Here is a 20,514-nt window from a genome sequence, read left to right on the forward strand (position 1 = left end):
GTAGCTCATTTGAACTAAAAAAGTAAGTCTAAGTGTCATATGGTGTCTTACTATGTCTGTTTTTAATCCTTTAGCATGGCCCTGAGTGAATTGACAGCAGTATCCTCTGAGAGACTCTTCAATACAGAGTGAGCTATGATGAATAAGTACATACATGCACATGTATACAAATACATACACATACATGCATATGCACACACACATACATGTATATGTATATGTTTATGTCTCTGGAGCACCCATGAGAATACAGAGTCCCCTTGATACTGATTTTAAAGTTCCCTCATGGTAAGCTTCTCTATGAAATATTCTTTGTGTCTTGAATTCAGGTTGAAAAAGAATGAACAGGTTGTAGAGGAAGTCTTCTTAATACTTGTCTTCACTCTTGTAATTAGCATCCAACTCTTAAGAAACTTTCAGATTGCCTGTTTATGAGACTCTACTGGGTTGAATCACAGAAGGGTAAAGTCTCTTTGATTCAAGAAGAATAATGGTAAATTGTAAATAGTAAATAATAGCAGTGGACAGGGAGCATGGGAGGATTCAATAGAAAAGAATGGAGCCTTACAGTCCTGGATCTGTCCATGACCCTCCAGATTTCTGCCATCAGATGAAGCTGGTGCCTGAAACCAAACCCACCATCATATGGATGGAGCAACTGACTCAGGCTTGCAGTTACTTGATCCTTCTAAGGGGGGTGGAAAGACAAACATCAATCCTAAAGAGCATAGATGTGATGAAATGACTTAAGAATCAGGCAATTAGACTTGTTAAGAGAGTTGGATACCTGCAAACTAAAGTTGAATTTGAAATAAGTTCTATCACAAAAGTTACAGTTATAAAGAACTGCGCTTAAAATTTGAGTCACTAACTTTTTCACAGGTGTAAGATATTCATTACAAATATGTAAAAACCTCAGTTCTGGAGAAAATGACATACAGGGTTTCAAATAACTGATTTACATGTGTATTTTTAAAGGGTTGACTAGTTTATAAATTAATTTTAACTGATTTCAACCAAAATGTTTAACCTAGAAAGTTATGTGGCTTCAGATTATGTTTCTTTTTAATCCTCTAGTGCTGCCTCGAGCGAGTTGACAATAGGAACTCATTATGGAAACTTGAGGTATAAAATATAGATCTAAACAAAAATATGTATACATATATAAATACAGAGAGGGAGAGGGAGAGAGAGAGACTTGTTGATTAAAATTGAGATTTAGGAGGTTCATTTTCGGGAGCATCAACACTTTCTAAGTCTTTTCACTCTAGCATTTGTAGTAACTTTCTATATTTTTTGGATCTAGTTGGGTAAAAGAGAAATATGTCATAAGAGGGATACTTCTTACATCTCATCTGTTGTCACCATTAGTTAGTGGTAGTCTAAATGCCTAGAGGCCTATCAAAATGCCCATGTATGAGATTGTACGAGAGTGGACCAAGAGAGGAAAGAAATGTATTTTGGAGCAAGGAGAAGGTTGTACTCCTGGCGGGGTTCGGGAGTATAGAATTTACATAAATTTGATTCATTATTTTTCCACAGGACTGATTATCATTACAAATGTATAAAGCCTCATTTCTAGGGAAACATTTAATACCAAATTTCAAACAACTGATTAAAATGTTATTTTTCAAACAACTAGATTATAAATTGTGGAGTAATTGTAGTTAATTTGCATTTTTGAAAAAGTCTAGAGTGACATATAAAGTCTCACTGTGTGCATTTTTAATCCTTTAGTTATGACTCACATCTGGTGGAAGAAGTAACATGTGTTAGACCCCTCAGTGAAAGGTGAGATATAAATATATATAGATGGAGAGGCAAAGGGATATTGAGATTTATGAACTTCATTCCAAGGAGCATCCATGGCAAAACAGAGTGGTTTTGACACTTTATCTAAAGCCTTTTATTTGCAAGCTTCAGTATGTAACTTACTTTCTCTTTTGAATCTATTTGGGAAAAAAAAGAACAGATCATAAAAGGGAGTGTTCTTTTTTCTTCTTTTTAAAGAGAGTGGTCTTAACTGTCTGTCACATTTAGTTAGTAGCAGCCAAACCCTTGAGGAGACTATCAATAAGACTCTATGTATAAGACTCTACTAGAGTAGGCCAAGAGAAGACAGAATCATATTTGGAGTTAGCAGAAAGTACCAGTGGAGCCCTCAGCAGAAAAAAAAAAAAATGGAGTTAATGTGCCTTTCACTTTCTAGAGCTCTGCCACAATGTGAAGCTGATGTCTCAAACCCAAACCCACCACCACCTTGGAGGGAGTCCTTTCTCTCAGGCTTGCAGTTACTTGACCCTATCTGAAGAGCAGGAAAGATACCTATGATTTGTGAAGGGTTAATAGGTGATATATGGATTTGAGAAGGCAGAAAATAACAAGGACATGTGAGGTGAATATTCACAAACTGAAGCTGAATTTGAAAGAAATTTAACTACAAAACATGTTACACTTGGAGATTAGGATCAGAAGTAAAAAAAATGTATGGAAACTTAAGTTTTTCTCACAGAAATAAAATTTTCATTACAAACATATAAAATTTATTTCTAGGGAAAAACTGAATGTCGAGTTTCAAATAATTGATTAAAATGTTATTTTTAGGGCAACTAGATTATAAATTAGAGAGTAATTATAAATAATTTGCCTTTAAAATTAAGTCTAAAAAGACATAAGGAGTCTGTGCATTTTTAATCCTTTGGCTATGATTCAAAAAAGTAGCCTGTGTTAAAGCCATCAATGAAAAATGAGATATAAATATATAAAGACAGAGTGGGGAAGGGGCATTACTGAGATTTGTGAAATCCAGTGATTTTTGTGAAATCAAAGTCCTTGTCTTAGGCAGCTATTTGAATCCTATCCAAGAAGAAGAAAAGATATTCGTGACGTGAAGAGTAGAAGTTAGTGGAGAGACCCAGGTTCCAAATAACCAATTGTCATATTTTTTAGAGTTCGACCAGTTTATAAATTATAAATATACCTAATATACTTTTTTCCAACCAAAACAGTAAGTCTGTGAAGTCACTTGGTTTTACTATGAACGTTTTTAATCTCTCACACTAACCTGAATATATTGACATTAAAAGTCTTTGACTACTTTGATATATCTTACCTTTCAATGATGGTGCCATCGAAGACTACTGATGTCATTTATTTGGGTCAGTTCTCTATATTAATCTCTCTCTTTCTCTCTCTCTTTTTATGTATATATAGACAGAGACAGAGACAGAAAAACAGACAGAGATAGAAAGACAGAGATAGAGAAAGAAATTTGCAAAATTCAGTCTCGGTGCATTGATGGGCATACAGTTTTCTGTACAATGATTCTAAAATTCTTTCTAAAAAATTAGGTCTGCCAGTGAGCTAACTCATTTTTACTATATCTTTTAGATTCAAGGAATTCTTTTTTTTTTTTTTTCAAATAAATTTTTGAACAAAAATCACAGAATTGTTTTATGTGGCAAATCTCTAATGATATATTTTTGCATTTATTGGTGGTTAAAGTATAATGGAGCAACTCTCCAAGCTCGATGATGGTGAAGACGTTGACCTTAATTCATATGAGTAAGTCAGTTTGAAGTTTGGTGGGAAGGATAAATCTTTTATCTTTGGTAAGATAGGGCTTGTGCTGAGGCAATAAAGGAAAAGGAAAACTATGAAAGGAATAAAAATGGGAGAGAGGGTACCACAATAATGACTCTATTTGAATTTAAATGCTTGAAAAAAATATTTTCACACATTAGCAAATATCTAGTCTGAAAATATAAAAATCCTTAGATAATAGTTTTATTACAAAGTTTGTTTCTTAACAGAAGATTGCTGAATGCTACTTACTCTTCAGTTTTGTTCCTTTCTCATTTTTCCTGGATATAATCTGGTTCCTGGTTTTGTTGATTTTGTCTATGAGCCAGGGGGAATGATAACAAAAGCAAATGTGTTTTGCTGATTAAAGGCCTCTTGATGCTCACTGGGATTTTGTTAAATTTGACTTGTTTCTCAGTAATTTCACTGAGAGTTCTTACTGTTGCGCTGGTCTGAAGACATTTTTACCATGTACTCATGGCAGGGACACAATACATTCTGAAAATCGCATGTGTCTGAACTGCTGAAATATTCGTGAGATTTTTCTTCTGCTTCTCTCTTGGCCAGTTATTTAGCTATTCAATATTGCCTCAGTATTGGAGAGTGAGTGGTGCTGAAGAGGAAATTAAGTGATCAATGTTGCAATTTGTTGGTGTCTAGACAAAAATTACATGGAAAATAAAGGGGTGGCTAATAAATACAAATAATTCTTCAAATTACACATTTCCATTTTCTATGACTTATTTCATCATGGACCATCAATGAAAACTTCACTCTGCCACTTAAATTATACATCAGTATATTAGCTATACATTTTCTGCAATGAGGCTGCCCGGAGCTGCTGTAAAATTTGAATAGATTGAGCAAGATAGCATTTCCTGCTTCTTAGTGTTCCCCAAACAAAATAAAAGTTTGTTTATTTGTTTAATTAGAACTGCTTACTGTCTAGATACAGGTGGGCATTTGCAATAGTCCCTGTGAGAAACATTAGTGTTTCAGACCAGGGGTATGATATTAGATTTGGAGTAAGAGCTGGAATCAATGCTTAGTTTTGGCATCTAATATTCACTGAACATTGGGCAAATCACTAAAACCTCTTTAAAGTTTAGATAATTCTTCTATAAACTGGTAATAATGCTATCTGCGGTATCTAATAATAAAAATATAACAATATGTGTTAAAGTGCTTTTAAAACTCTAAAGCACCATAATAAATAAGTTTTATAATAAAAACCAAAAATAACACAACAAAACTTCATTATTAGGAAAATCAGAAAATACAGACAAGCAATAAATTTACCCATAATAGTCATTTTTAATTTTTGATACATGCTTTTTTAGGTTCTTCTGGTATGTACATTTTTAATTTATGTATATGATATCATGCTTACATTCTTTTTAAAATCTTATTTTATTTAGTGATATTAATGAATATATTTCCATGTTAATAAATATACAAATGCACTTACAAATTACATTTTTTTAAATTTTAGATTTTTTATTGTTGCCTAAATTCTTGCAATAGATTACTTTATTTGTAAATTTACAACATTATTTTTAACAGCTGTATGGCATAGATGTGCCATAATTTATTTAAATAGTCAAATATTGCTTAACATTTAAATTTTTTTACAACTTTTTACTGGTACAAAATTATGAATATGTTTGAGACCAAATCCTTGTATGTTATTATTTCCTTATAATAAATTCTCAGAAATGAGAATTATGCTAAAAGGAATGCTTGTGAGACTATCGATATTGATATGCCTCCCCATATCAAGACACGGAAACGTACATTTCCTCCTTTCCCACATTAACCATCATTGATATTTTCAATATCCATAAATATGTTTGTTCTAATGCACATTTCTTTGACATACTTTTGTTTACATTTTTAAAAAGCACGTGTATTTCATTGTTTACAAACTATCTTTGCCCATTTAAAATTGAGGTGTTTGTATCTGACATTGGATTAAAAAGTTAAATATATCAATTATTTTTATTTCACATATAGGGCCAGTAATTTTTCCCAGGTTGTCTAGCTTTTCGCTGTATAGAAGTTTAAATACTTTATGCAATCGAATATATCTGTTTTTCTTTACGATTTATGTCTTTAGTGTCAGGAAGTCTTTCTCTATCCAAGACTTTAATATATTCACCAAAACTTTTTCTTCTATGTTTTGAATTTATTTTCTATACTTAAAACATCTGCTCAGAATTTATAAAGTGTAGGAATCAATTTTTCTCCCAAGCGACTACCTAGTTTTCCCAGAATCAAAATTGCACTGTCCTCCAATGTCTTTGCTCTGTTTTAATTATCTCTATTGCATTTAGCATCTTATAACTTACTATATTATTTACTTATTGTATTTATGGTCTGTCTTCCCAACAAGAATGCAAGCTTATGAAGAAAGAAAATTTTGCCCATTTTGTTAAGTGCTACATCTCCAGTGCTTAAAAGAGTATCATGGCACATAGTAGGCACACAATGAGTTTGATTGAATGAATGAACCAATTATTTCAAAAAATTATATCTTCTTCAATGGTTTTTAAAATATTTTTTATTTTTCAATTACAGTTGACATACAATATTATATTAGTTGTGATCACAAAGTGATCCCCCAATAAATATAATACCAATCTGACACCATACATAGTTATTACAATATTACTGACTATATTTAAAGTAATTGTTGACCGATATGTAGTTATTGCCATTTTATTACTCATCTTTTTTATCTTTTTTCTTGTTCTTAAAGAAGTCCCTTTAACATTTCTTGTAATACTGGTTTGGTGATGATGAACTCCTTTAACTTTTTCTTATCTGGGAAGATCTTCATCTCTCCTTTGATTCTAAATCATAGCTTTGCAGGGTATAGTAATCTTGGTCCTTGCTTTTCATCACTTTGAGTATTTCGTGTCAATCCTTTCTTGCCTGCAAAGTTTCTGTTGAGCAATCAGCTGACAGTTTTATGGGAGCTCCTGTGTAGGTAACTAACTGCTTTTCTCTTGCTACTTTTAAGACTCTCTCTTTGTCTTTAACCTCTGGCATTTCAATTATGATGTGTCTTGGTGTGGGCCTCTTTGAATGATCTTTGTTTGGGACTCTGTACTTTCTAGGTTTGTATGTCTGTTTCTTTCACCAGGTTAGGGAAGTTTTCTGTCATTGTTTCTTCAAATAGGTTTTTAATTCCTTGCTCTCTGGCTTCTCCTGATACCAATATGATGCTGATGTTGGTACGCTTGATATTGTCTCAGAGGTCCTTTAAACTATCCTCATTTTTTTGGATCCTTTCTTTGTTTGTTTGTTTGTTTGTTTTTTCTGTTCTGATTATGTGTTTTCTGCTTCCTTTCTTCCAAATTGATGATTCAGTTCTCTGCTGCATGTAATTTACTGTTGGTTCACTCTAATGTATTCTTCATTTCTGACAGGTTCTTTTTAATGTTTTCTATCTCCATTTTTGTGTTTCTTATCTCTTTGTTGAAATTCTCACTGAGATCTTTGAGCATTCTTATAATCAGTATTTTGAACTCTGCCTCTGGTAGATGGCTTGTCTCCATTTTGTTTAGTTCTTTTTCTGAAACTTTGTTCTGTTCTTTTATTTGGGACATAGTTCTTTGTCTCCTCATTTTTGTGCCCTCTTGTGTTTGTTCCTATGTATTAGAGAAAGCTGCTATGTTACCTAGTTTTAGTAGAGCAGTCTTACGGTAGTAGGTGTCCTATGGGGCCCTGTAGCACTGTTTCCCTGGTCACCTGGACCAGGTGCTACAGATGTGTCCCTTCTGTGAATTGTGTATGCTCTCCTGTTGTAGTTGAGCCTGGTTGATGTGGCCATGTCAATGGGAGAGATATACCCCAAACTAATGGTTGTAAGGACTGGCTGGTGAACACAGCAAAGGAGCTATTGTTCAGGGGCTGACCTTACAGAGCAGTATTTACTTTAGCAGGACTCTGGTGTCTGTCTAGTTTGCCCTTTGGGTATGTCATCTGCAGAGGTAGCTGTTTGGTGCTCCACGTCATTCAGAAGCTGGCCACCAGGCATGCTGTTTGCAAGGCCTCTTGCGAGTGGCCCATTCACAAGCTAAGTTTAGCTACAGCCCGTGCCCTGCTCAGGACCACTTGGCATGAGCCACAAACAATCTGAAGATGGCTGCCATTCATGCTGAGCTTGTTGGTGCCTGGAAGAGGCCAAGTCTGGAACCAAGGCTGCCTGCCACCAATGCCGGACTTGGGGTTGCTCAGCAAGATGCATGGAGCATGCTAAAACCAGATGCTGCTTGTTTGGGTTTATCAACCTTGAGAGATTTTAGGACATTCCAAAGCATAAGCCAAGAGAAGCCATTTATGTGGAAAAGCCACTGGAAGGTGGTTGGGTGTATCTGCAAGTTGAGTGGGGCAGGGTCTCAGGGAATCACCAGGGTGGGCTGAACGGTGTTAGCTAGGTTGATGGAGACTCTGAAACGGTGTGTTCCAGCGTCTACTCACTGGCTTGGTGGACAGCTCACCAAAGGAACAATGGCCTCTGTCAGCACTTTTGTCTGGGAGAAAGCTACCTCTTCAGCCCTTGCCCCAAAGCCAGACATTTAGTTCCTTCCCATATGTCCTTGGTGTATTTTGCGCTACTGCCCCAGAGCTGGAGCTCAGAGTGAGTGAATCTGACTGTGAGTAACTCCATGCATAGGCCCTTTAAGAGGAATGTCTGACACTACAGTCCATCTCTGTCTCACTCAGCCACAGTCTTTGTTAGTTTTTACAGCCAGTAGTTATGGTGACTTCTCTTCCAGGCACTGGAACCCTAGGCTGGGAAGCCCGGTGTCAGGCTGAGATGCTTCACTCCTCAGGGAGGACCTCCACAACCGAGATAGCCCTCTCAATTTGTTTCACATAACTGTGGGACCATATCATTAAACATCTCCATCCCTCCTATCAGTCTTGATATGGCTTCTTCTGTATAGCCTTAGTTGTAGGACTTTTGTTCAACTAGACTTCAGTAGATTCTCAATGATGGTTGTTCTGAAGTTTAGTTGTAATATTGATGTGGTTGTGAGAAGATGTAAGCATGGCATTTACCTACTCCACCATCTTGATCTTCGACTACAATTTCTTGTAAGACTACCTATTCTCCATTAAATTGCCTTTGAATCTTTGTTGAAAATCAATTCATCATACATGAGGGTCTATTTCTGGGCTCTATTCTGTTCTACTGTTCTATGTGTCTGTTATATCTTCTATACCACACTGTCTTAATTTTTTAACTTTATAATAAGTATTTTAAAATTTTTACTTATTTAGTTAAATTAGTTTAAAGTATACAGTACAATGATTATACATTTAATAGTTTAGAAAACGATCTCCCTAATTGCTCCTTCTCTCCTCTGGTTTTCCACCTAGCCGATATATTAACGCTAACTGCTTTCCCGATACTGTGCTCCCCATACCTTAACCATCTATCAACTACTAATTTGTACTTCTTTAACCCTTCACCCCATTCTCCTAGCCCTCTGACCTCCCTCCCTTCTATCCATCACCAAATTGTCCATTGTATTTGTGAGTCTGTTTTTGATCAATTTGTTTTGTTCTTTAGATTCCGCATATAAGTGAAATCATATCTTTGTCTGACTTATTTCACTCAGCATAATAACGTCTAGGTCCATCCATGTCGTTGCAAATGTTAGGATTTCATTTTTTAAAAATGGCTGAGTAATATTCCATTGTATATATGAACCATAATTTCTTTATCCAGCCATCTGTTCATGAGCATTTAGGTTGCTTCCATATCTTGGCTATTGTAAATTGTGCTGCCATGAATATTGGGGTGCATAGATCTTTACGAATTATTGTTTTGGTTTTCTTTGGATAAATACCCTGAAGTGCAATTGCTGGGTCAAAAGGTATATCCATTTTAAATTTTTTGAGAAACCTCCATACTGTTTTCTATAGGGGCTGTACCAATTTGCAATCCTACTAACAATGTATGAGGATTCCCTTTTCTCCACATCCTCACCAACACTTGTCATTCTTTGATTTATTGATGATAGCCATTCTGAAGGTGTCAAGTGATATCTTATTGTGGTTTTAATTTGCATTTCTCTGATGATTAGTGACCTTGAGCATCTTTTCATATGTCTATAGGCCATCTGTATTTCCTCTCTGTAGAAGTATCTGTTCAGGTCTTGTGCCCATTTTTTAATTGGATTTTTTTTTTGCTGTTGAGTTGTATGAGTTTTTTATGTATTTTGGAGTATTAATGTCTTATCAGATGTATCATTAGCAAATATCTTCTCCCATTCAATCAGTTGTCTTTTTGTTTTGTTGACAGTTTCCTTCACTGTACAAAAACTTTTTAGTTTGGTGTGGTCCCATTTGTTTATTTTTTCTTTTGTTTCCCTTGCCCATGGAGATATGTCCAAAAAGAAATTCCTGTTAGTAATATCAGAGAGTTTACTGCCTATGTTTTCTTCTAGAAGTTTTATGGTTTCAGGTCTCACATTTAAGTATTTAATCCATTTTGAGTCTGTTCTTGTATACGGTGTAAGAAGGTAGTCCAGTTTCTTTCTTTATTATGCATATATCTGTCCAGTTTTCCCAACACTATTTATTGAAGAGACTGTCTTTGCCCTATTGTATATTCTTACCTCTTTCGTCAAATATTAAGTGAGCAATAGGTGTGGATTTTTTTCTGGGCTCTCTATTCAGTTTTATTGATCAATTTTTCTGTTTTTAGGGAGTACTATGCTATTTTGATTGCTGTAGCCTTGTAGTATAGTTTGATATCAGATAGTGTGATCCCTCCAACTTTGTTCCTCTCTCTCAGGATTGCCATGGCTACTTGGGGTCTTTTATGGTTCCATATAAATTTTAGGATTATTTGTTCTAGGTCTCTGAAAAATGCCATCGGTATTATTTTTAAGTTTATTGGGGTAACATTGATTAATACAATTATACGATTTTCAGGTGTACATTATAATTTGACATCTATATATTCTATCGTGTGATTACAACCCAGAGTCCAATTTCCTTCAGCTATCATGTATTTGATCCCTTTTACGCACATCACCCTCCCCCAACACTCCTATATTTGACCCCCTTTACCCTGTTTACGTCTTCCCTCCTCTCCCACCAACTACCTTCTGGTAACCACTAGTCCATTGTCCATGTCCATGAGTCTCTGTTTGTCCTGTTCATTTGTTGCTTTTAGGTTTGTGTCCCACATGTAAGTGATACCATGTGATTTTCAACTATTTCAGTCTGGCTTATTTCACTAAGCATGATTACCTCGAGGTCCATCCAGGTTGTTGCAAATGGTAGTATTTCATCTCTTCTTATGGCTGAGTAATATTCCATTATATATAAGTACCACAGCTTCTTTAGCCAATCATCTATTGTAAGACATTTAGGTTGCTTCCATGGCCTGGCCACTGTGAATAATCCTGCTATGAACAACGGTGTGCAAATATCTTTTCAGATATAGGTTTTCAAGTCTTTGGGGTAAATACCCAATAGAGGTATTCCTGGATCATATTGTAGATCAATTCATAGTTTTTTGAGGAATCTCCATACTGTTTTCCATAGTGGGTCTACCACTTTGCAGTCCCACCAGCAGTGTATGAGGATTCCTTTTTCTCCACATCCTCTCCAACATTTGTTATTACTTGTTCTGTTGATTATAGCTATTCTACCAGGTGCAAGATGGTATCTCATTGTGGTTTTGATTTTCATTTCCCTAATAGCTAACGATGTTGAGCATCTTTACAAATATTTGTTGGCCATTTGTATGTCCTCTAGGAAGAAATGTCTGTTCAGGTCTTCTGCTCATTTTTTGATTAGATTGTTTGTTTTTTTGTTGTTATTGAGTCATATGAGTTTTTTGTATATTTTGGATATTAGCCCTTTATTGGAGGTGTTGCTTGCAAATATATTTTCTCATTTGGATGGTTTTCTCTTGCCTTGTTGATGATTTCTTTTGCTGAGCAGAAGCTTTTTAGTTTGATGTAGTCCCATTCATTTATTTTTGCTTTTCCTTTTCTTGCCTTTGAGGTCAAATTCATAAAATCCTCTTTATGGGCATGGGCAATGGACTAGTGGTTACCAGAGGGTAGTTGGTGGGGGAGGAGGGAAGACGTAAACAGGGTAAACTCAAGGTCTTTGAGTTTAGTTCCTATGTTTTCTTCTATGCATTTTATTGATTCTGGTTTTATATTCAGGTCCTGAATCCATTTTGAGTTAATTTTGGTGTGGCGGTAGACAACAGTCTAATTTCAATCCTTTGCAGGTGGCCTTCCAATTTTCAAGCACCATTTATTGAAGAGGCTTTCCTTTCTCTATTGTATGTTTTTGACTTTTGTTGAAAATCATTTGCCCAAATAAATATGGGTTTACTTCTGGACTCGTGATCTTGTTCCTCTGGTTCATGTGTCTGTTTTTCTGCCAATACCATGCCATTTTGATTACTGTCACTTTGTAGTATAATTTGAAGTCAAGCAGAGTGATGTCTCCAAACTCGTTCTTTTTTCTCAGTATGGCATGCCTTATCTCCTTCTCCTTTGTAAATGTGGATCTTTGAATCCTCCACTTTTCAGTCATTGTTATCTCGATTTATCCCTATGTATGCTGAATGTTCATTACTATCTTGCTATAGCAATTCTCTTCTTATTATTTAAGCTTATAATGCCCTGTTCTTACTAAGGATTTCACTCCTCTGCTTCTATTTGCCTGATAGTCACTTTACTCCTAATTATTTTATTTTATTTTATTTTATTTTAGGTGAGCTGACCCCTTTCAGTGTTTCTTGTACTGCAGGCCTTGTAGTGGAAAATTCTCTCAATTTTTGTATATCTGGAAAGGTCTTAATTTCTCCTTCATATCTAAAGGAGAGCTTAGCTGGATACACTACTTGAGGCTGGTAGCTCCTTTCACTTAATAGTTTAAATATTTGATTCCTTTCCTTTCTGGCTTGTAAGGTTTGCGCTGAGAAGTCCGAGGGTAATCTAATGGGTTTTCCTTTATAATTTACCTTTTTCTTCTCCCTGGCTGCCATGAGAATTCTGTCTCTGTCGTTGACTTTTGATAACTTTAATCCAATGTGTCTTGGTGAAGGTCTTTTTGGGTTGAGATAATTGGGTGTTCTGTTGACCTCTTGAATTCCAGGCTCCAGCTCATTCCTTATATTTGGGAAATTCTCATCAACTGTTTGTCTGAAAATGTTTTCTAGTCCCTGCTCCTTTTCCTTGCTTTTGAGAATGCCCATTATTATGTTTCCTCTCTTGATGGTATCGGCTAGTTCTTGAATTTCTCTGTCATTATTTTCCATTCTTCAGTTTCTCTCTTCTTCCTTCTGATTTATTTCTAGATTTCTGTCTTCGATATCACTGATCCTTTCCTCCATTTGGTTGACTCTATTTCCCAAGCTTGTTATTTCATTTTTCAACTCTTGCAGTGTGTTCTTCATCTCCAGAAGTTCTATTTGTTTCCTTTTGAAGGTTTCAGTCTCCTTGCTCTGCTCATCTAGTTGTTTTTTCAATTCCTGACATTGTTGATATGACTTGTTTCGGAACTCACTGAGATTTTTCAGAAGTACCATCCTAAAGTCTCTGTCATTTAAGTCGCATATTTCTACGTCTATAAGCTTATTTTCTGGAGATTTTTCTCTTTCTTTCTGAGATGCCTTGTCACCTTGGCTGTTCATGGTGTTTGATGGACTATTTCTCCACCTGGGCATTGATGGAAGTGTATTCTGTTGTTTTTCCAGAAAGCAGGTTTGTTATATAAAGGTCTCTCTCTAGCCTGCTGCAAAGAAGGTGCTTTTCTTTTGGTGTCCAGTAGGTGGCGTCCAAGTCTCTTGGATCCCTGCTTTACATAAAGTCTAAATGTCTTTTTTATTTTCTTGTAGATATTTAATCACACTTGCTATTTTCAGTTTCAGTCCTTGTCAGTGTTAGCAACAGTTTTGGTAGCGTTTACTCAGATTCCTGTGGGGCTCTGGGTGATCGGTCTCAGAAAGTTTGGGGGGAAGGGCCCTCTGGGTTGGGAGTTGGGGGCTGTGGCTCAGCGTCAGTTTTGCAACTGGGGCTGGTAAAAATCAACTGTTGTTTCTTTCCAGTCCTGACCCACTTTTCTGCTTTCTGCCCTGATGACTGGGCCCTGCTGCCGGTTGCTAGAAGTTCTGGCACTTCCCAGCAGGCTAATCAGGGAAGTTGCCTCACCTTCTCCCATCCCCCTCCTCCTGCAGGGAGCTCCAGAGGCTGTGAGGGGTAGCTTAAGTCTCAGCAGCTTTTGCTCCGATTCCTCTTGGACTCTGTGGTATTCGGTTATGGGGGATATGAGGGGAGGGACCCTCTGGGTTGGAAGTTAGGGGCTGCGGCTCAGCCTTTGTTTTGCATCTGGGAGCCGGTTAAAATCAACTGTTGTTTTCTTCAGTCCCATCCTGCTTCTCTGCTTTCTGCCCTGATAACTGAGCCCTGCTGCTGGCTGCCTGAAGTTCCAGTACTTCCAGGTAGGCTGATTAAGGAAGTTCCCACACCTTCACCCCTCCCCCTCTTCCTATAAGGAGCTCCTGCAGCTGCAAGAGGCAGCTTCTTTATTTCTCCAAGTCCACTACCTGACACCCAGGGTTCTGACATGCAGTAGCTCTTATGCGCAGATCCCACTCTCAAACATGCTGGTGTGTAGTTTGAGTGTTTTTTGTTGAGTTTTAGATTTTCAGCTTATTGTTGTTTCAAGGGGAGAGATCTGAGGACATCTCTCACTCCACCATGTTTCCTGCCATTGGTATTTTGATAGGGATTGCACTGAATCTATAGATTGCGTTGGGTGATATGGCCATTTTAATGATGTTGATTCTTCCTACCTATGAGCATAGTATATGCTTCCATTTATTTGTATCTTCTTCAATTTCTTTTTTCAGTGACTATAATTTTTCTTAGAACAGGTCTTTTTACCTCCTTGGTTAATTTGATTCCCAGGTATTTTATGGTTTTTGATGCAATTGTTAATGAGATTATTTTCTTAATTTCTCTTTCCGAAAGTTCATCATTGGTGTATAAAAACACCACTGACTTCTGAATATTTATTTTGTAGCCTGCTGCTTTCCTGAATTCATTGACCAGTTCTAACAATTTTTTGGTGAAATCTTTAGGGTTCTCTACATATAGTATCATGTCATTGGTAAGTAACAAGAGTTTTACTTCTTTCTTTCCAATTTGGATACTCTTTATTTCTTTTTTTTAAATCTTATTGCTGTGGCTAAGCCTTCCAATACAATATTGAAGAGGAGTGGTGAAAGTGGGCATCCTTGTCGTGTTCTGGATCTTAAGGAAAACACTTTAGCCTTTCTCCATTGAGTATCATGTTAGCTGTAGGTTTGTCATATATGGCCTTTATTATGTTGAGGTATGTTCTCTCTATTCCCACTTTGCTGAGAGTTTTTATCATAAATGGATGCTAGATTTTGTCGAATGCTTTTTCTGCATCTATTGATATGTCTTTTTTTAAAAAAATCTTTCAATTTGTTAATGTGGTGTGTCACATTAATTGGTTTGAGGATATTGTACCAATCTTGCATCTCAGGAATGAACTCCACTTGATCATGTGTATGATATTTTTAATGTATTGCTGAATTTGGTTTGCTAATATTTTGTTGAGGATTTTTGCTCCAATGTTTGTCAGAGATATCAGCCTATAGTTTTCTTTTTTTTTATAATGTCTTTGCCTGGTTTTGGAATCGAGGTAACAGTGGCCTCATAAAAGGGGTTTGGGAGCCTTCTGTCTTCTTGAATTTTTTGGAATAGTTTGAGAAGAATCGGTGTTAATTCTTCTTTGAATGTTTAGTTAAATTCGCCTATGAAGCCATCTGTTCAGGAATTTTTTTGCTGGGGGGAGGTTTTTGATTACTATTCTATTTCATTGATTCAAATTTTCTGTTACTTCTTAACTCAGTCTTGGGAGCTTGTATGTTTCTAGGAATGTGTCCATTTCTTCCAGATTGTCCAATTTGTTGGTGTATAATTGCTTGTAGTATTTTCTTATGATGCTTTATATTCCTGTGGAGTCCGTAGTTATTTCTTCTCTTTCATTTCTGATTTTATTTATTTGAGTACTCTCTCCTTTTTCCTTGAGTTTGGTTAAGGGTCTGTTAATTTTGTTTATCATTTCAAAAAACCTGCTCTTGGTTTCATTAATTTTTTGTATTGTTTTTCTAGACTCCATTTTGTTTACTTATGCTCTGATCTTTATTATTTCCTTCCTTCTATTCACTTTGGGCTTTGTTTGCTGCTCTTTTTCCAGTTCTTTTAATTGTAAGGTTAGATTATTTATTTGAGCTTTTTCTTGTTTCTTGTTTCTTGAGTGCGCCTGTATTGCTATGAATTTCTCTCTTAGACCTGCTTCAGCCATGATTTTGAGTCATTGTGTTTTCAGTTTCTTTTGTCTCTAGATATCTTTTGATTTCTTTCTTGATCTCATTGATAACCTACTCATTGTTTAGTAGCATCTTATTTAGTCTCCATGTGTTTGTGTATTTCCAGGTTTTTTCTTGTGGTTGATTTCTAGTTTCATACCATTGTGATCAGAGAAGATGGTTGATATGATTTCAATCTTCTTAGAGTTGTTCTGAGACTTATTTTGTGTCCTAACATGTGGTCTATCCTGGAAAATGTGCACTTGAGAAGAAAGTGTATTTTGTTGCTTTGGGGTAAAATGCTCTGAAAATATGTGTTAAATCCATCTGGTCTAGTGTGTCTTTTAGGCCCATCATTTCCTTGTAGATTCTTTGCCTGGAAGCTCTGTCCATTCGTGTCAATGCGGTGTTAAAATCTCCTACTATGAGTGTATTACTGTTGATCTCTCCTTTTATATCAGTCAATAATTGCTTTATGTGCGTAGGTGCTCCTGTGTTGGGTGTGTGTATGTTTTCTAGGGTTATGTCTTCTTAATTTATTGATCCCTTTATCATTATATAATGCCCTTCTTTGTCTCTTATTATAGCCTTGTTTTAAAATCTATTTTATCTTATATAATAATCGCTACCCCCCCTTTTTTCATTTCCATTTGCATGAAATATCTTTTTCCATCCTTTACTTTCAGTTTGTGAGTGTCTTTTGATCTGAAGTGGGTCTCTTGTAGACAACATATGCATGGGTCTTGTTTTCTTATCCATTCGGCTACTTTAAGTCTTTTGATTGGGGCGTTTAATCCATTTACACTAAAACTGATTAATGATAGGTTCATAGTTACTGCCATTTTATTATTTGCATTTGTTATTTTTATTTTCTTTTTTACCTTTTCTGTTTTTACTGAAGTCCCTTTAACATTTCTTGTACAAAAACGATGGTTAGATGCCAGGACGTAGGTGGCAATGCCTTAACTGTATGCATGTTGTGAGGCCCAAAGGCCTCTTGTATCCTTGTCAAGGGGAGTACCAACCTTCTCCTCTTTTATACAACACTATAATGAGTATTTAAATCAGGTAGTAGTATCTCTTTGCCTTTCTATATAAATTTTAGAATCAGGTTGTCAGTATCTACAAAAAATTGTGCTGTGATTACTTTTTATTGAAATTGTGTTGAATCTATATATTGTTTTGAAGAGAACTGACATTCTAACAATATCGAGTCTTTTAATCTATAAACATGACACATTTCTTATCTTTGTTTTCTTTCATCGTATTTTGTAACTTTCAGCATATAAACCTTGCACATATTTTGTTAATTTATAACAGAGTATTTTATGAATTTTGGTGCTAATATAAATGATGTAGTTACTTACATTTCTATTATTTAGTTGTTCATTGCTAGTGTATAGAAATATAATTGCATTTTTATATTAACCGTTCATCCAGTAACTTTATTAAATACACTTATTCTAATAGTTTTTTTTTTAAGTAAATTTCTTGGGATTTTCTAAGTAGACAAGGATATCATCTACAAATACAGAGAATTTTATGTCTTCCTTTCCAATCTATATGCCTGTTATTTTGTTTTCTTGTTTTATTGCATTGATTATACCTTCACTACAGTTTTAAATAGAATAAGTGTGAACTGACATCCTAGATTTCAAACTTTTGGAAGAAACATTTAGTCTTTCACCATTAACATTGATATTAGCCATAGATTTTTTTGTACATTCCCCTTGTCTAGTTAAGAACATTCCCTTCTATTCCTAGTTTATTAAAAATTTTTATTATGAATGGTTGTTATGTTTAAAAATTTTTTATACCTATTGAGATGATTATATGTTTTAATTTTTTAGTCTATTGACATGGTGAATTATATTAATTTTAGAATTTTTAACCATCCTTGAATTCCTGGAACAAATCCCACTTGATCATGATGTACTTTTTAAATATATATGTAATATATTTATATATTATATATAATATATTTTTATATTATATATTATATATTGCCGAATTCAATTTGCTAATGTTTTGTTAAGGATTTTTGTATCTATATTCATGAAAGATGGTCATTTCTTTGTCTTGTCCTGTAATGTTACTGGTTTTGGTATCAGAGTAATATTAGTCTTCTAAAATGAGTTTGGAAGTAGTTCCTCTTCTTCATTTATCCGAGTTTGTTTAGAATTAGTATTATTTCTGCTTTAAAGAAAATTAGTAAAATTCTGCAGTTAAGTCACCTGAGCTTGGATTTTTGTTGTTGGAAAATTTTAAATTACAATTTCAATTTCTTTAAAAGGTAGTATTTTTTAAACCATTCAGGTTATCTGTTTTTTTTCTTTAGAAAATGTTAGTAGTTTGTATCTTTTAAGCAATATCATCATTTAATCTAAGTTGTCATGTATGGTACCTTTTAATTTCTGTAGTGATAAAATGCAATAAAATATCTTGTATGTCAGTACTCTGCCACTGCACTGGTTTTATTACACCATTTTCAGAAAATGCAGCTTGCATACTTTTTATATTTTAGAGTACATTGAAGTTTTCTATATCTTATTACAGGATGAATTTCTTTAAATGTTTGATATAAAGTCTTTAAATATATGTATTCTCTGCACAATAGAAACTATTTCAATATATGTATTTTTAAGAATAGATAGTATTTGGTTAGAGACACATAGATCCTATCCTTAGTACCAACACTGCTCCAAAGAGAAATATATTCTCTGAGGACCAAGACAAACAAGAGACATCCTAAGAACTTTAGGGCTTCCTTTCCAAACCCTGGTAGAGAATTCTAATGAACTAACTTAGATCCTGACTCTGCTCTCTTCAACCTGAGTTTACACTACAATTTAGGAAAGTAGCTTTTTGTGTTGTGGATAGTTTGAGAACAGCCAGATCCCTAGAATGAGAGCAAGAAAACCAAAGAATCACCCAGTGCCTTTAATGTTTTGAGTATGGCCACATGCCTCCCCTGCCAGCATATGTACAGAAAAATTAGTGTCCATTGGAAAGGCAAGAACCACTCCCAATACAAATCCTACCCCTGTTCCACATGACCTTGTTAATGTCCTATAGGGTCTACCTTTTATCAATATAAAATAAGTCTTAGTCATATTTTTAGTTAATATTTTTGCTTCGAATTCAACTTTGATATAAATATTACAACTATTAATGGTTTTGAGATTTAACGTTTGCATCTCTATCTTTGCTCATCTCTTTATTTTCAAACTATCACTTTAATTTAGTTTTTGTCACTTCTATACAGAATATAGTGCATATAAATTTTAAACTTATCTGAGAATATTGTCAATATTTAATATGAGAGTTTGTGTTTGTATTTGCTATCATTTCTGGCATATTAGGTTTTATTTACTATCATTTTACTTTGTTTTCTATAATAAACACTTCCTTGATACTTTCTTTTTAAATATTTTAATATGTCACTATGAATTGATTTGTTTTTACTCCTTTCAATTTTTTAATGAAATGAAGGTTATAAACCTATTTTTAGAAAACATAATTGTATTTTTGTTTCTCCATCAATATCCATATTGAAACTGGATTTGTATCTGAGAAAGATAAGAAATACAACATGCTTTTACTATCATCATCTTATAACCCTTAAATCCCAAATTGTATGAGAAAACTTGCAAATTGAAATCCATACTGTTATCAGTAATTTTGTTATTTATCTTTGCTTTTAGAATCATTTGTTTACATCTCCATATGCTAATTAGCAATGGTTATTTATACTTGGTTCTGAATTTTTATGATTGTATTTAACATCTATTCTCTATAAGATGTCTTACTGATTCCTGTGTTCATTTAGATTCATTACGCAGCTTGAGCACATCTCTGAGTGATTGTTTTTAGGAAAGATACATGGATGCTATGCTTTGAGTTTCTGCCTGTTAGAGAATGTATGTTGCTTCCAAATATAAACAGTACTTTTCCTGGGTGTAGAATTATTGGTCGCGGTCCTTTCCCCGAAAACTCTGCACACATTGTTTGAAGCTGCATTTATAGAGCACACTTTTTAAAAATCTCGACTGTATATTTACTTGTGTTAGTTTTAGGAGGCACTGAAAAAGGTAGAAGCCACCCAAGCTGTGCCTTTGTGCTTCTGATTCTGTCAGGTATGGTTCTGTATGCTCACTTTGTCAGGCAACGTCAGATTTATTATTACATTTCTTTGCTACCCAGACATCAGTTATCTGTGTGGGATCAGAAAGGGCCTATGTTAAGAGAATGGTAACTTCAGGGGAAAATTCACCTCTTTTAGACAATCAGTTCCCTCATCTACATCAACCTTGACTCCCTAAGCCAGTGCAGATGGAAAAAAAGAGATTAGGGGAGTGAGGAGCTCTTATATCTCAGGTTAGCCTAACAATATTCATCCATGGGCAATTTCGGTAGTGTTGCAGTTCTGTTCAACATTTATCCTCTCCATTCTACAGTCTTTATACAGACTTTGAGCACTATCTTGGGATCAGTCCTACTTGGGGTGGAATTTGGGTCCCCTGTTGGAGGCTTCAGTG

The 20,514-nt window shown here is 35.0% G+C and overlaps 1 non-coding gene across 1 annotated transcript; it reads right to left on the minus strand.

Moving 5' to 3' along the window:
• Window positions 1-16,897: 16,897 nt before the first annotated feature.
• Window positions 16,898-17,023, minus strand: LOC111745859. The gene has a single exon (XR_002782827.1). It is a non-coding gene; the product is annotated as a U6atac minor spliceosomal RNA (small nuclear RNA).
• Window positions 17,024-20,514: the final 3,491 nt, after the last annotated feature.

The sequence above is a fragment of the Pteropus vampyrus genome, unplaced genomic scaffold (assembly GCF_000151845.1).
Source record: "Pteropus vampyrus isolate Shadow unplaced genomic scaffold, Pvam_2.0 Scaffold167, whole genome shotgun sequence".
Lineage (NCBI taxonomy): Eukaryota > Metazoa > Chordata > Mammalia > Chiroptera > Pteropodidae > Pteropus > Pteropus vampyrus.